The sequence below is a fragment of the Alexandromys fortis genome, unplaced genomic scaffold, assembly GCF_014885135.2.
Source record: "Alexandromys fortis isolate MF-2015 unplaced genomic scaffold, M_Fortis_MF-2015_v1.1 scaffold_33, whole genome shotgun sequence".
NCBI lineage: Eukaryota > Metazoa > Chordata > Mammalia > Rodentia > Cricetidae > Alexandromys > Alexandromys fortis.
In genome coordinates, this window is record NW_026067917.1 from 4,371,672 (window position 1) to 4,386,188 (window position 14,517).

Consider the following 14,517-nt stretch of genomic DNA (forward strand, 5'->3'; position numbering starts at 1 on the left):
GGCTGGAAGGTCCTGGGAAGGACATCCACAGCTTGGGCGATCTTTTGTTCTCCTGGGCACCCAGAAGCCAAAATTAGGCGGCGGCTGCCATCATACAGAGAACCTACCCTCTATGGGTATTCTCTGTGAAAGTTATCATTCCAGGCGGTGTCTCCACTGAGGCTCTGTCTGTGCTAGAAGAGGTGCTCAGGCTGGCATCCAAGAGAATCAGGCCACTATATAGGTAATTAGGTTGAAGGCAAAAGAAAGAGAGAGATCCCAGTCACGTCAAACACGGGGATATGCAGAAGAGTTTAAACGGACACTGATGGGGGAATCGGGACACGAGGACACCAGGCTTCTGTGGGGAGACGCACGGGACTGGGGCTTGAAGGAAAAAGGGTTTGTCAACTAGGAAACGATAGAAGGCCACGCGTGACCAAGCAGTGACAGAACAAATCAGAACTGCTGCAGCGTGGCTGTGAATTCCCTGAGTTGGGTGACTGTGATTCCTCATGAAAGGAATTTGATAAAAAGAAAGTGTCTCTATGAAGTTCTACATAAAAGAAAAGGCATGCATTTCTAATACGGTCCTTTGATCTACAGAAAGTCACCACATAAATGCCAAATATTACTTCTATGCAAGTCAGTATTTTAAATGGCAGTATTTGAGAATAATTGAAAGTAGATTGTTTTTTCTCTCCAAGATAGAAACATTCTAAGAAATTCAATGCAGTCCATATGGATTGTCAAGTCAAAGAGTGGCGAGATTCTTACAAGGGAAAAAGAAAAAAATAATTCAGGAATATTTACAAGTCCTTCAATTATTTATTGTAGATCTATGCTCTTGGAAACCCAGAACTCCTGTATACTGCATTTGGACTGTACCCCCAATTCATGCTTCACTTCCCGTCCATCAGAACTCTTTCATTAGATCAGCAGAAATAGGAAGTTTTAAATGTCAAAAGAAATTATGTTGTTTCCCGCTCACATGGGACTTTAAAGTTTAATTGCAGAGCCCCTTGACTTTCTGTTTGAGGCAATGAAGTCCAGACAGTGGGTGACCAACTCACTAAATGTCAGCCAGTCAGGGAAACTGGAGGAAAAGAATTTGCTGCAGGCAACGCAGGAAGGCAGCTGGTGGAGGCAGCACAGGAGCACAAGCAAGCCTCGACCCCCAAACACGCACACAGCCCAGCTGCCGTGGAAAATGAACACCAGTGCTCACAAGCGGGCTCAATGCTGTAGACGGAGAGTTTCAGAGACAGGAAGAAAAGGTAAGAACTCAAGGTGAAAACAAGTGTACATTATCTGAATATCTGTACCGTCACACAGGAACAGGAATTTCTGGACGTCTTGAAAGAAAACTTAAAATACCATGCACAATTGCTAATATCATATACTTGGAATGGAAAAGGAAAAAATTATGTAATTTTTTTTCTTCTGCTTCTTAGAACATTAAAATGTCGGGGAAACTGAGGTGTGCTTCTGATGCAGGGCCCAGAGACTCCTGGGCTGGAACTAACCTGAATGTTCCTCCCCTGAGGACTGGCTTTAAAGGTGCCATTCAAGCTTCCACGGGAGGAAATTCACCAACAGATCTACCCAGCTGTGGTGCCTATGCACCACATAGCATGGCGCCATAACCCTAAGGGTGCAGTCTGGCACACAAGCCTTGGTGGTCACCAACAGCCCTCTCACTGACTTAAGACCCTCTTCGTTCTTACACCCAGAGATGATTGCAGTCATGGATAGTGACCACTACAGAAAACCACAACCTATCAAAATGCAGAGCTGTGGAGTTCAGTCCCAATAGATACATAGAAAAAAACAACACCCACATTTAAGGTTTAGGGAACAATGTGGAAGAGAGGTAGACAAGACTCCAAGAGTCAGAGGATCAGGGAGTTAGCTTTGAGACTATGTCTCCTAACTATAAAGCCTCACCAACGTGACTGCCTCAACATGAGCTGAATAAAGACAACACCATAAATACGCTCACAAGAATGGGGAGAAGGCCATGAAGACTCAATTCTACACAAAGAACTACAGGCAACCGAAAGCTGGGGTGGGAGATTTGCTCCTCTATGGGGAAGAGTGAGTGCATCAATTGGTTATGCAACACCAAAGATCTGTCCTGAAAATGTACACATAACATTTTACAGGCTGAACAGAATATATGTGTATATGTGGCTGTTACATATATGCATATATGTAACAACCATAAGTAAAAAAGAGGCCATAAATTTGAAGGAGAACAAGGAAGTTTAGATGGGAGGGTCTGGAGGAAGGGAAGGGAAGGGGAAATTAAACTGTTAAGGTATAATCTCAAAAACAAAAACAAAATTAAAAGATATACTTTTAATGATCACCTTAAATCCTTCCTCTCAAATACATTATTAAATGCATTGCTAGTTAATCATTTAATATTCAAGAATATTCTTATTGATGGGAATCAATTTTTTTGTTTTGTTTTTTGCCCCCAAAAAACCCTGAAAGGGTTTCTTTGTGCAGCCCTGGCTGTCCCGGAGCTAACTCTGCAATACAAGGCTAGCCTCAAACTCTCAGAGATCTGACTGTCTCTGCCTCCTATGAGCTGGGATTAAAGAGCCACCGCCCAGAGGAAGCAACTGTTTTAAAGAGAGCAGAAATGAGAGTAAAACACAGAGGGGTAAAGGAAATCAAAAATCAGCACAGGTAAGTGTACAATCCTGGACTTAAGAAATTTTATGTCTAAGGCTTACAAAAGCCCTATAAAATATCAAGATTTTACACCCAATATTCATTTTGTGATAACCATTCATAAATACATTAAAAAGTTTTTAACATAAAATTTCTCTGTATCCTCTTATCAAAGGAGAACAAGAATAAGCAGATGGGAATACAGGGGAGGAGACAGGGAATCGCATCATATTTAAGCTCATACTTTCTATCTAAATCCCTGCTTTGCAAATAACAATGGCTGTGCTTGCTATATTTTTTATTTTTCATGAGAAACAACCCAAATTCATTCTACTTGTAATAACTACGTATATTACATTAGAACTGGACTTCAGGTATCTGTCTAGATCTTCTATTATAGCAACCCAGGGTAAAAATGTCAAAGGTACCTCAAACTTAGGCATTCTCCAATAGCCATGAGTCTCTAAGCTGGGCATGCCCATTGTGGGTAGAAGGCTGGAAGACTTATCTGTGGAGCTGTTGTAGAGACCTTGGTATCTAGGAGGATGAAGCTGCTAAGTCTAATGATCTTCCCCTGAGCCAATCCAACATGGTTGTCATAATCTCACCCCCGAGCTGCACTGTGTGGACCATATCAAGGATTCTCAAAAAGGAATACTTATTCTAGAACTTTCTGCTTTATATAGTGTCTGGGCTGGCCGACAGCGGTCTTGAAGGCAAATTAGTTGGAACTATAATTGGGAGCAGGATCCCGTCCCTTAAGCCATTATCTCTCTTAGCCAGCGTTCTTAACATTCTATTATCAGTTAATAACTACTTAGTCCAAACCCTCACTCACGATCCTGGGCACCAACTCAACATTTGTGTGCCCTTATCTGACTCCCCACCGTCCAGTTTTCTGAAATGACAGGAAGAGTGCCATACCATACACAGCACATTTTATACCAAAGCAAGATGAAAATCTTCATTCCTTCTGCGAAGAGTCTGTCCGATACTATCTGGACTATTATTTTTGACCACAAATCCCTTGATGAAGCTGATGTTAGGAAACAATACGCAAGGACTCCTGAATCCCTTGTAGGAATTGAGTATTAATATCTGTCTTAATCCATCCACACTGCCATAACAAAATGCCTTCGACAGTCACTTTACAAACAAGTGGAACAGATTGCTTAGCGATTTAGAGGCTGGGAAATCCAAGCTGAAGGAGCCAGTAGATGAGCTGCCTGGGAAGGGTTCATGCGCTGCCTCTCAGACCGCACCCTGTTTCTTTATCTTCACATGACTGACTGTAAGAAGCTCTCTTTGATTTCTTCTGTGGAGGCACTAATAGATGGGCACTGAGCACTAAAGGCCCGGCTTCTTGGCACAGGCACATTTGTTTATAGATTCTGACACACGGATTGGGAAGGGTACCAATATTCAGGCCATCAAAAATCAATGATTAATAGTCAATAGTGTGGATGCTTCCTTGCAAAAACTTGAGTTTACCAAAAGTCTCAAGGCTAACTGGGCAGGTACATACAGGGAACCACAGTGTGGCAATGAGGTGAATCCAAACCAAGGACTCAGGGACCCACAAAATTCAGAGCAAAGAAAGTAACAATCTCCAATTGTAGACACTTAAGAGAGGGTTACAAATGGCAAAATATATATCAGAAGTCAAAATCACGATAGAGAGTATACAATGACAAACACTGACCACTTTCATGATACAAGAAGAGCCAGGAAAATAATCAGACACAAAACTAAATCAAGACCAGTGAGTCATGTTACTCCAGAGGATAGATAGCTCTGAACTCCTTATTATATTGCTGTGGATCCCTAAGGCGTTCAGCCCCTTCATTCAATCCAGAACACTCAGCAGTATTTATTCCTGGGAGATGTCTCTATGCGCTGTACCAAGGCAAGTATTAGTTCTTCTAGGAGGTAAGAAGGAGACTGGCCCCTGTTTTCATTTAGGTTACATTCTTGGTTCTTTGTATCCTAAGAGAGAGTCACAGTGAGCAGAATCCCGTTAGGTTTTGGCCAGCTGTGACAATCTACAGATCTACAGCAGCCCTATTGCTGAACAAAACCCACAAACACACTCATTTCAACATGCTGCTCTTTAGAAAGAAAGAACCCAGAGCAGGTTGGTGGTCAGACTCATACCCATGGATGTTCAGAGGCAGGAAAAATGATCCCAACTCAAGTAAGTCTGCCTGTATAGAAAGATACTGTAAAATCAAGAGTTATAGCAGTAGATACTTTTCCACAATAAGGTTCTTTCTAAGAGCAAAGCATCACAAGCACTGTAGCGATACATGTTTGATTAAGGATTGAGAACATGGCTCAGGGGATAAGAATATCTGTTTTTCAAGCATGTGGCCTGAGTTTGGTTTGCTGTCACTCACGTGAAAGGTCAGGCATGGCAGAGCATGCCCATCAACCCAGCACTTGTGAGTAGGCTGACCCTGCCTAGCTGAAAGAGCAAGCATCATGAGAGACTCTATCTCAAAGCAGTAAGGCAAGGGGTAGAAGGAGCTCTGTGCTCTGCACAGGATGCGCGTGTGCATGCGCACAAACACACACACCTGTACACTCAAATGTTATCTCTCTCTCACACACACACATCTGTACACTCAAATGTTATCTCTCTCAAACACACACACTCACACACACACCTGCACAATCAAATGTTATCTCTCTCTCACACACACACACACCTGTACACTCAAATGTTCTCTCTCTCTTGCGCACACACACCTGTACACTCAAATGTCATCCCTCGCTCACACACACTCACACCTGCACACTCAAATGTTATCTCCCTCTCTCCCTCTCTCTCTCTCTCTCTCTCTCTCTCTCTCTCTCTCTCTCACACACACACACACACACACACACACACATATACTAAAGTTTTAAAAAAAGACAAGGAAAATCACTTGAAAACAATGCAGACATTGCTGATACTTTGAAGGTTTTTCTCTGCATTGACAGGTGAACAGATATGAGAAAATTAGATAAACTCACTCAGTTACATACTTTTAAAAACAGCACCACGCCAATGCAGTTCTATAGGCTCCTCTTTTCTTCGCACTGACTTGAATATTTCTATTATAAAGGAGAGCTGAGAGGTGCCACCCGGTTATGCTGGCAGCTGCTGGGGGCAGACTTTAAAGCCATGCCCCATAAACACACTAGGAACTGCTTTTCCAATCTTACTTTCAATCTTCATTGTGACTTTAATCTTACTCTATTTCTTCCCACTCGGGCCGTCCATCAAGTTGGTCCACAGAGTCACGTGAGCAGTGTGCCCTTACCATAAGCACGAACTATCATCTGTACACATCTGCAAGTGTTAAACACGACCACATCCAGACCACTTCTCGGAAGAGCCTATTTGTCCACTCCGAAGTGCCTATGGATCCTGCTTGCTTGTTTCTTGGCCCATTTCCCATTCCTAACAAAAGGCTGTGAATAGGGAAGAAACTGGGACATGTCAATTAACAGGGTTCTTGGAAAGATTTAAAAAATTACGTTTCTATAACATTTTAGGGACAAACTCATTTCCCCCCTCAATCTCTAATCCTAATCCTAATCCCCCTTTTCCAAAATAACTCGCTATTTGCTATCATCTGTTTGCTCTTAATACTGAAGCCCCTGTCACACACAAGGACACCGTCTCCCGTCCGATGTGATGGCCCAAGGGCACTTCCTGAAGCCAACTTCCTAAGAGAAGTCCTGCGGGGACACCAGCTAACACCCCACTAGTGCTCCAAAGAGCTGCCTTATGAACCAAATCTCTTGCGCGCACTTGGGTGACGGCCATCTGGCCGTGGTGATCTATCTGTATCTAGCCTGTTGATCAGGCCTGGAGCATTCTGAGCACACGGCACTTCTTGATCTATTACCCCCAGGGAACTGCTTAGGGGAGTCGGAGTGCAGGAGTCTTACTCAGCAGAAACAGAAGCAAGTCATTTACACTCGGCTTTATCTCCCTTGGCCTCTGCATACTTGTTTGGTCTATAAAAGTCCGTCAGTCCCTCACTGCATGACGTGTGTGCTTCAAAACTGTCTTGAACATCTATCCCAGTGACCCTTTCAGATTCATTTCAGGTTATCTCAGATCTATGGCTCATAGAATATATCACCCTCCAAGGTGATTATAATAATAACTTAATAAGCCAGCCCTTCAAATAGTCCCCGTCATTACACGTACGTAGGCACGTTCTTCTTTACTTTTCCCCTACGTAGTCAGTGTTTTAAAGTGCCTGAGTCTAAGCGCTTTATTTTTCTTACTACATTTGGGTCCCTGAAAGGTAATTTACATATTCTTCGATTTCTTGTGTTTCATTTGATCTTCAAGCATCTTCCTCGTTTTCCCCATTATGTCAGCACTGAACTCCGTTTTACAGAATGATGCTGTATTTGACCTCTCTCTTTGGCACACCCTGTCCCATGCTGAACTGAAACCACTCTGTGCTACATCCTACAATCTGTTTTGTATGGTAGTCACTGAGTGAACAGCTCCTGAATGGAGCGGATGGTACCAACAGCTACCAGTCACGGGGCGTTCCTAGGTATCACAACCCATGCTGGAGACTTCACATGCATTACATCAGAGTCAGGTGCGAGACTGTATCTGTCAGCAGCCCCCAGAGCAGAGCCACTACAACTAGGGCATCGATAAATACTTCATGAGCAAATCGGAAAAACTGCATGAAACAGGTTCGTTTTTCAGCACTAGGAGGGAACTGAAACACAGCAATGTGGGATCTCTTTCTGAATCTCACAGAACACGAGGCCAAGTCTTGAACCCAAACCCCACTCAATTACCTAAGACTTAGTACTTGTAAAGTCAGTAAACACCTACATTAATGCAAACAAAATGAACCTCAGAAATCTCGATAAACATTGTGGCAAAACCCAAGTAAATATTCTCAGCCATGGTTTTCTAAGACAAGATCTACAAATTCAGGGTTCTTAATAAATAACCAAATAGGCAGAAATCTGTCAACTCTATGCAAGCAAAAAGAAACGAGTTCTCGCCCTCTCACTATCTTCCGCTGCATCTCTCCAGCACATTTTGCTGCTGGACAGTTTTTTTTCCCATAGTAATTCTAGGCTGATTTGAGACATATGAATCACAGAACCGAAACAATCACTTGTGATTTCATTGTCAATTGTCCGCAGAACCGGTGAGGCGTTTCTGCTCACCAGGAAGAGACTGTGAATGCTTCTCAGACACCCCTGGCACTAGCTGGCCACCGGATTTTCCTGAGACTGCAGCCAGCATGTCATTCTTTAGGGTTTGACTGCTTGTATCTTTAGCCACCAGTTATGGTGAAAACAGAGGTTCCTAAAAGCCATTGCTGGCGTTCTCCTCGGGCCTTCAGCAGCCACGCTTCAGTAAGTGACAGCAGAACCATTCAGCAATGGTTCACAATGTCCTGAAGTCATGGGTTGGAAAATCCAAAGAGGTACAAAGATCCAAGATCAGCAAAGAGCAGAACGTAAGTCACAAAGGTGGAAATTTTAAAAAGACATAGAGATGATGCAAAGGAAGAATTCAGAAACTACCCTAATTTCAGATCTACCATTCACCTTGGAAAAAAAATCAATCTGAAAGCCTCCATTGTTCCATCTAGAGAATGGGAGTGATTGATATAGCATTACTTCCTCACAGATATTTCAATGTATCACTTATACTATATACCATATAATACAATATATGCTATCATTTTTTTCTTTCTCATACACACCTAGAATCAGCCCCATTCATGCATGTCACGCTATAAACACTCACCATACAAATCTTATCAACAGCTTCCAACTAGAGCCCCATGAACAATGTCTAACCTTCTGGGTGGGTCAGAAAACATTTCTGGTATTTTTCACCCAAGGAACCAACACGCAATTCATAGTGAGCTTTGTGTGCCTACAAGTTTGGAAAGCTACCGTGCGTGCGTTCTCAAGACCGGAGCGCTGTAAACCGCTGTTTAAACAAGGAAGCCTCTTTTAAGTCCTCCCTCAGTCAGCCACGCTTGGACGAGGTACAAACTAAAACCAAAAAGGGACAGATGGTTTACATTTAAAGGGGCTTAACATCAATGTACATTAAACAGTTTCATGGACGATTGCACAAATACCTTTTGCAAACTGGGGTATACATGAGCACATAGAACCATGTTGTCTACAGAAATCAGGAACGAACAGATTCAGATTTTTAAACAGCCACTTAAGAGCTCCTGTCACTCAGGAGAAAACGTAATGGCTTTAAGTACGTTGCCCTGGTGTCTATGATGGCTGTCCAGAAAAGAGTCCATAAAAACATAAGTTAACTTAACAAGAAATCAGCTTTCCCCTGGAGAATCTGAAATCCCTCTCCTCCCACAAACAAAACTGAATTTTGGAAGTCACACCTTGGGTATTTTACCAAAGCGAGCGACAAAAATACTATCCTTTTTGTTTTGTGCTATGGTGTGGGTCAGTGTTGTTCACCAAAGCGCTAACACAAACAGCTGCACCTTCCCCAGTACCCTCAAGTTAAAACAAGTCTTTGTTGTTTCCAGGGAACATGTTGGTTGTCATGCTAAAGATACCTGTGACCATCCTGGATAGAACTTTGCCCAGGCATCAAGTTTTTGAAACAAATGACAGAATCAGGAGTCTGTGGAAGGATCAAAATGTATCATAAACCAACAAATAGATTGCTTTCTGTTGAAAATAAATGCTTAGTCAAATAGGAATCGCCTCAACTACTGTAACCTGAGAAAGGGACAAAAATCAAGTCTATGCTAAGTCCCCTCTCCCTCTCTCTGCAGGCAGTTCCCACTTGGGGTCGCCGGACTGGGTGGTCTCGGGGCCCAGCAGCAAGGCGGTACCCTAACACACCGTGCCTACCACAGTCACCCCGGGTGGGCAAAGCCCGGCAGCAACACGTGGGGCGCGGCCAGTCCGCTGCCCGGGAACTCACTCCGGCGGGAGTACGGCGTGCACGCTCGCGAGGCCGCCCGCAGCTCGGGAAGCTTCCCTAGCCTTGAACTTGGCAGCTCCTGACGTTTGCAACCCTCCCCGTAGAGCGCGGGGCGCACTCCCGACCTGCCGGCTGCCCTCAGCAATCCGCTCGCCACAGAGCTCAGTGGCCTCGACTCCAACCCCGCAGGACAGTCCCGGCCCGGGTGGCACGCCAGGTCGCCTACTCCCAGAGCCCCCTTTTGTGCTTCTTCCTCCCCGGACCGTCCCCCCTCCACTCACCCGGGTTGCACGCGTCCCTGCCGCCAGAGGTAGCCCGCTGCCCCATCCCACGAACACTGCGGCGCCCCCCGCGTGTGCAATGCGGAGCGCCGCCCGCGCGCGGCCAGAGCCGGGAGCGCAGCAGGAGAAGGAGGGCGCGAGCGCGGCTGGAGGGACGCGCCAGGCGGCGGGGCGGGGGAGGGCGCCACTCCCACTCGCGCCCGGCCCCGAGGGTCGTGAGGCCAATCAGCGCGTGCAGGAGGAGCCGAGCCCTCCGCGGGACTCGTTCATTGGCCTGGCGCGCACCGCCCAACTAGCGGGGGACCCGGCCCCGCCGCCAAGTCCGCAAACTCGGGCAGAAGACCGCCGCTCACAGGTGGCGGAAAAGGGGGAACTCGGGACCTGTCCGGCCAGCCGGTTCCCACGGAGGATCCACGGCTATCTGTTTGCTCAGGTTGCAGGTCCCTTCCTGCGCGCGACCCCGTCTACCGCAAGCCGTGCATATCACCGTGGCCAGCAGCTATGCATTCTCACAAGCACTGCTGAGCGACAACGTTCAGGCAAAATCTCACTCCCAACCGACCCCTGTGGGGAAACTCCTCTAGGCCTAAGAGCTGGAGCCCCAAACCCAAAGTCATTTGACTTTTGCCAAGGAGAACTCAGACTGGGCTGGAAGATGGGAGGCAGGCAGGCAGGATTTGCATTGAACGAGGGAATTACGATGTAGAGATTGAAGAAAACCCAGACTAAAATTCTACCATGTCAAACCCTTTCTCTAAGTAACACCACACACACACACACACACACACACACACACACACACACACACACGCCGATGCCCAATTCTCTCCTTGTCTCTGACACTCTCTTACTCTTCCTTAAGAATCTTGTTTAATACTCCTTGATTTCTCGGCCTGGGACCCATCACCACTCATACTCACCCAGACAGTTCCAAGAGGTGATGGGGAGATGGGATGGCCAAAAGGAAGGACAAAGACTTTAGGCTGGAAGCTGAGGACCGGCCTCCCGCCTCTGCCTAGCTTGTGTGTATCTGGCCTGTAAGCTGCTCTCAGGAAAGCAGTCTTCCCCACTGGCAGCTTTGGTCCATCTTGGGTCTTCTTGGGCTCTGTTTCTGAAATTATTTTAGGCCCCCTCTGAATCCCCCTGCCTCTTGTCCTTCCCCACAACATACTGTCCTTCAACATAAAAACGTACTTTTCCGTCAGTGTCTCCTCTCAAGATAATTTGATCAACAACTTCAGGCCCTCAGCATTTTTTTTCTGTTTATGTTCGTGCACAAGCTTGCACAAACTTACACAGGCTCGGAATTCAGTCCACGCCAATGAGTGTCCTATGTAACCTCTTGACAAAAGGAGATGCTGCTGTCTTTGGCTTCCCACAGCTCAGCATTTGGAATTTGAATTTTATCAATTACAGATTGATAAAAGATTCCTTTGGTTCTGCCCTTTGCCCTTAGTATATGGACAGGTTACACCTGCAGAGTAGAATATGTTATTAATGAGAGCGTGTCAGGGTGTTGACACCTGCTAGGGCAAAAACTTCCGATTTGGGGAGTTTACTACTGTAAGCCTAGTTCACCTGATTGAAAAAAAAATTCAAGGCTGGGGTTTTAATTAATAAAAGGACCCTGGCATACAAGAAACCCTGATCTAAGCCTATCACCACAAAAATCAATTAATTAACTTAGTATGTAGTATCTTAATATAAAATTTAGGTAAAACTTTAATGGTTGGATCCTAAATAATGTTCACACTGGACATGGTGGTTCATGGCCCTAATCCCACCAGCAGAGACAGGGAGGTCATTATGAGTTCGAAGCCAACTCAGTACACATGGTAAGTTCTGGCCAGACAGGCTACACAAGAAACACTATGTCAAAAATAAAACAAGAGGGCTAGAGAGATGGCTCAGTGGTTAAGAGCATTGCCTGCTCTTCCAAAGGTCCTGAGTTCAATTCCCGGCAACCACATGGTGGCTCACAACCATCTGTAATCAGGTCTGGTGCCCTCTTCTGGCCTGCAGACATACACACAGACAGAATATTGTATACATAATAAATAAATAAATAGATAGATAGATAGATAGATAGATAGATAGATATTAAAAAAATAAAACAAAAAGAAGAGGAGGAAGAAAAGGGGTTCCCACTGCCGTTCAGTTATATAGTACTACAGTCCATGAGTCTAGAGAGCAGAGAAATGGAATCCACAGGATGAATTTTTAAATGTATTTTAGGACAAATAAAGAACGTGCATACAGGGCTGGAGAGATGGCTCAGCAGTTAAGAGCATTGCCTGCTCTTCCAAAGGTCCTGAGTTCAATTCCCAGCAACCACATAGTGGCTCACAACCATCTGTAATGAGGTCTGGTGCCCTCTTCTGGCCTGCAGGCATACACACAGATAGAACATTGTATACATACTAAATAAATAAATATTTTTTTTTAAAAAAAGAACATGCATACAAAATGCCAGATTATCTTTATGTATTGGAATAATGGGTAATTTTCGTGCCGTCCTTCATATTTAATTGTACTTTCTAATAAGCATATGTTGGAAAATCATAACTTTAAAAAAAGGAGTTAGTATGTCAACTGCCAACACCCATTGCTCCTCAGGCATCAGAGAAGCTCAAAATGCTAACGCCTTCTCTTCCACCTTTCGAGGCCCATAATCTACTCTAGGATTAGTCCCTTCCTGATCCCTCAACTGCCACTGACACCCTCACTGTGTCTGATAAGAACTTTACAACAGCCTTTAAGCCATTTTCCCTAGGAGGCCACCACACTGCCATCTCTCCCTGCCTTTCTCTAACAGCCATAGTGCCCTGTGTGGGCCAGCCTCTCATGCTGCCCTCCCCCGGTCGCACGGGAACGGACAGTCACCTACCTATGTCTAAGACATCACAGCAGCATGGCACACGCCCCTTCCTCCCTGACAGCAAGTTCCCACTCCTGCTCCAAGATTCATTTTCTATGTCACCTTCTTCATCAAAACTGCGGGAATTAGCACCCCCTCCTCACTGTGCTTCCAGCACCAGTATTTTATTTATTCAATGATTATTAATCCAGGTCCTGTTATGTGCCAGGCACAATGAAAGAAGCATATATCGTATTTCTTCTCCTGGAGCTCACCATGAGAGAAAGAGAGAGACTTTAAATCAAGCAGGCGCACAAGCAAATAATCTCAAAACGAGATAAGTATGATGAAATCACTCCACCTACAGAAAGAAGCAGCCTCTGCTCCGAACGTGTGTCTGTCACAGCTCTTGGTGGGTTTGGGTGATAGTCTGTTTCTTCATGTATCTAGGGGCACCTCTGTCTTCCATCATGTTTCTGTGTACACCGACGTGGATCATAGGAGCTGGCTCTTAGTAGGTGCTCAGCAAGCATGTTAAATAAGCGAGAGAATAAATACATTTTGAAATACACGCCCCAGTTGCATTATATATCTCATGTGTTAACACGTCACTGTCCAGAATTGAATTGATCTCAGTTCCTCGCTGTGATCGTCATCATTAGAGCTTTGTCTTGTGTTTCTACATTCTCCGTCCTTCCTGCATGAACTCTCTGATACCATTCTACTTGGTTCATAAAAAGGAGGTGGGGCTAATGTTTTATTTGTAAATAGTCTAAAGGGATGTTTTTTCTTTTCTTTTCCCTTATGTTTTCTTAAAACAAATTTTACTTTCAGAATAAAAGTCCAAGGCTTGTAGTTTGAAAATTGAAGAACGTTGGAAAAGCACAATCCAAAAAACAAACAAACAAACAAATCAATTGGGCTTTGTTCAAGTCAAACCATTGCTTTTTACAAGCAACACCCCAGTAAGAGAATGAGATGGCAAATGCAGATTGGGGAAAACCCTTCCAAATTATCCTTGATATTGGGATTGATAGCCAATATGCAAAGAGCTCTAAAAACTCAACAATGAGAAGTCAAATAAGCAAATATAATAAATAGGTAGAAGATATACAGATGCTAGGTGGCACTTCAAAAGATGCTCATTCTCATTAGTGAAATGCTAATAAAAACCACATGAGCTAGTCTACACACTTGTTAGCATATCTGTAAGGAAGAAGGAAAAACCCAGCAATTGCAAGTAAGGTTGAATGACATCTTGCTTGTTCCCAATATGATTAGAAAATGCTCTGGCTACTGTTGGCTCTCGGCAAACTGACTCTTGGCTCCTTCTCCAGCACCATGTCTGCCTGTGTGCCACCATGCTTCCTGCCATGACCATAACAGACTGACCCTCTGAACCTGTAAATCAGCCGCAATGAAATGTTTTTCTTTATAAGAGCTGCTGTGAGCTGTGTGGTGGCACACACCTTTAATCCCAGCATTTGGGCGACAGAGGCAGGCAGGTCTCTGAGTTTGAGGCCTGCATGGTCTACAAAGAGTTCCAGGACAGCAGGACAGTTATATAGAGAAACCCTGTCATGGGATCTCTTCACAGCACTGACTGAGACACACAGAAACATGGCAGCGTGCACAGGGCCTGCATGGGTCTGGCCAGATGGGGTTCTAGAGGTAAAAGAAATGGACAAATGACCCTATCCCTAAACCGGAAGCTCTCTCCAATTGAAAGCCACTTGCAAATGAAAAATTTGTTTTCT

At 44.7% G+C, this 14,517-nt stretch overlaps 1 protein-coding gene across 2 annotated transcripts in view; it reads right to left on the bottom strand.

The window, feature by feature from the left end:
- Positions 1-10,054, bottom strand: part of Lypd6 (LY6/PLAUR domain containing 6) — a 114,812-nt gene extending 104,758 nt beyond the window's left edge. Inside the window, exons 1-2 of one of the 2 annotated variants that reach the window (XM_050139975.1) lie at positions 9,904-10,046; positions 9,249-9,316 (exon numbers count right to left, since the gene is read on the bottom strand). The gene's annotated coding sequence lies outside the window, so the exon portion shown is untranslated. Of the gene's footprint in view, positions 1-9,248; positions 9,317-9,903 lie in introns of both variants that reach the window. The other variant, XM_050139974.1, reaches the window with a different exon arrangement.
- Between the last annotated feature and the right edge of the window lie 4,463 nt (positions 10,055-14,517).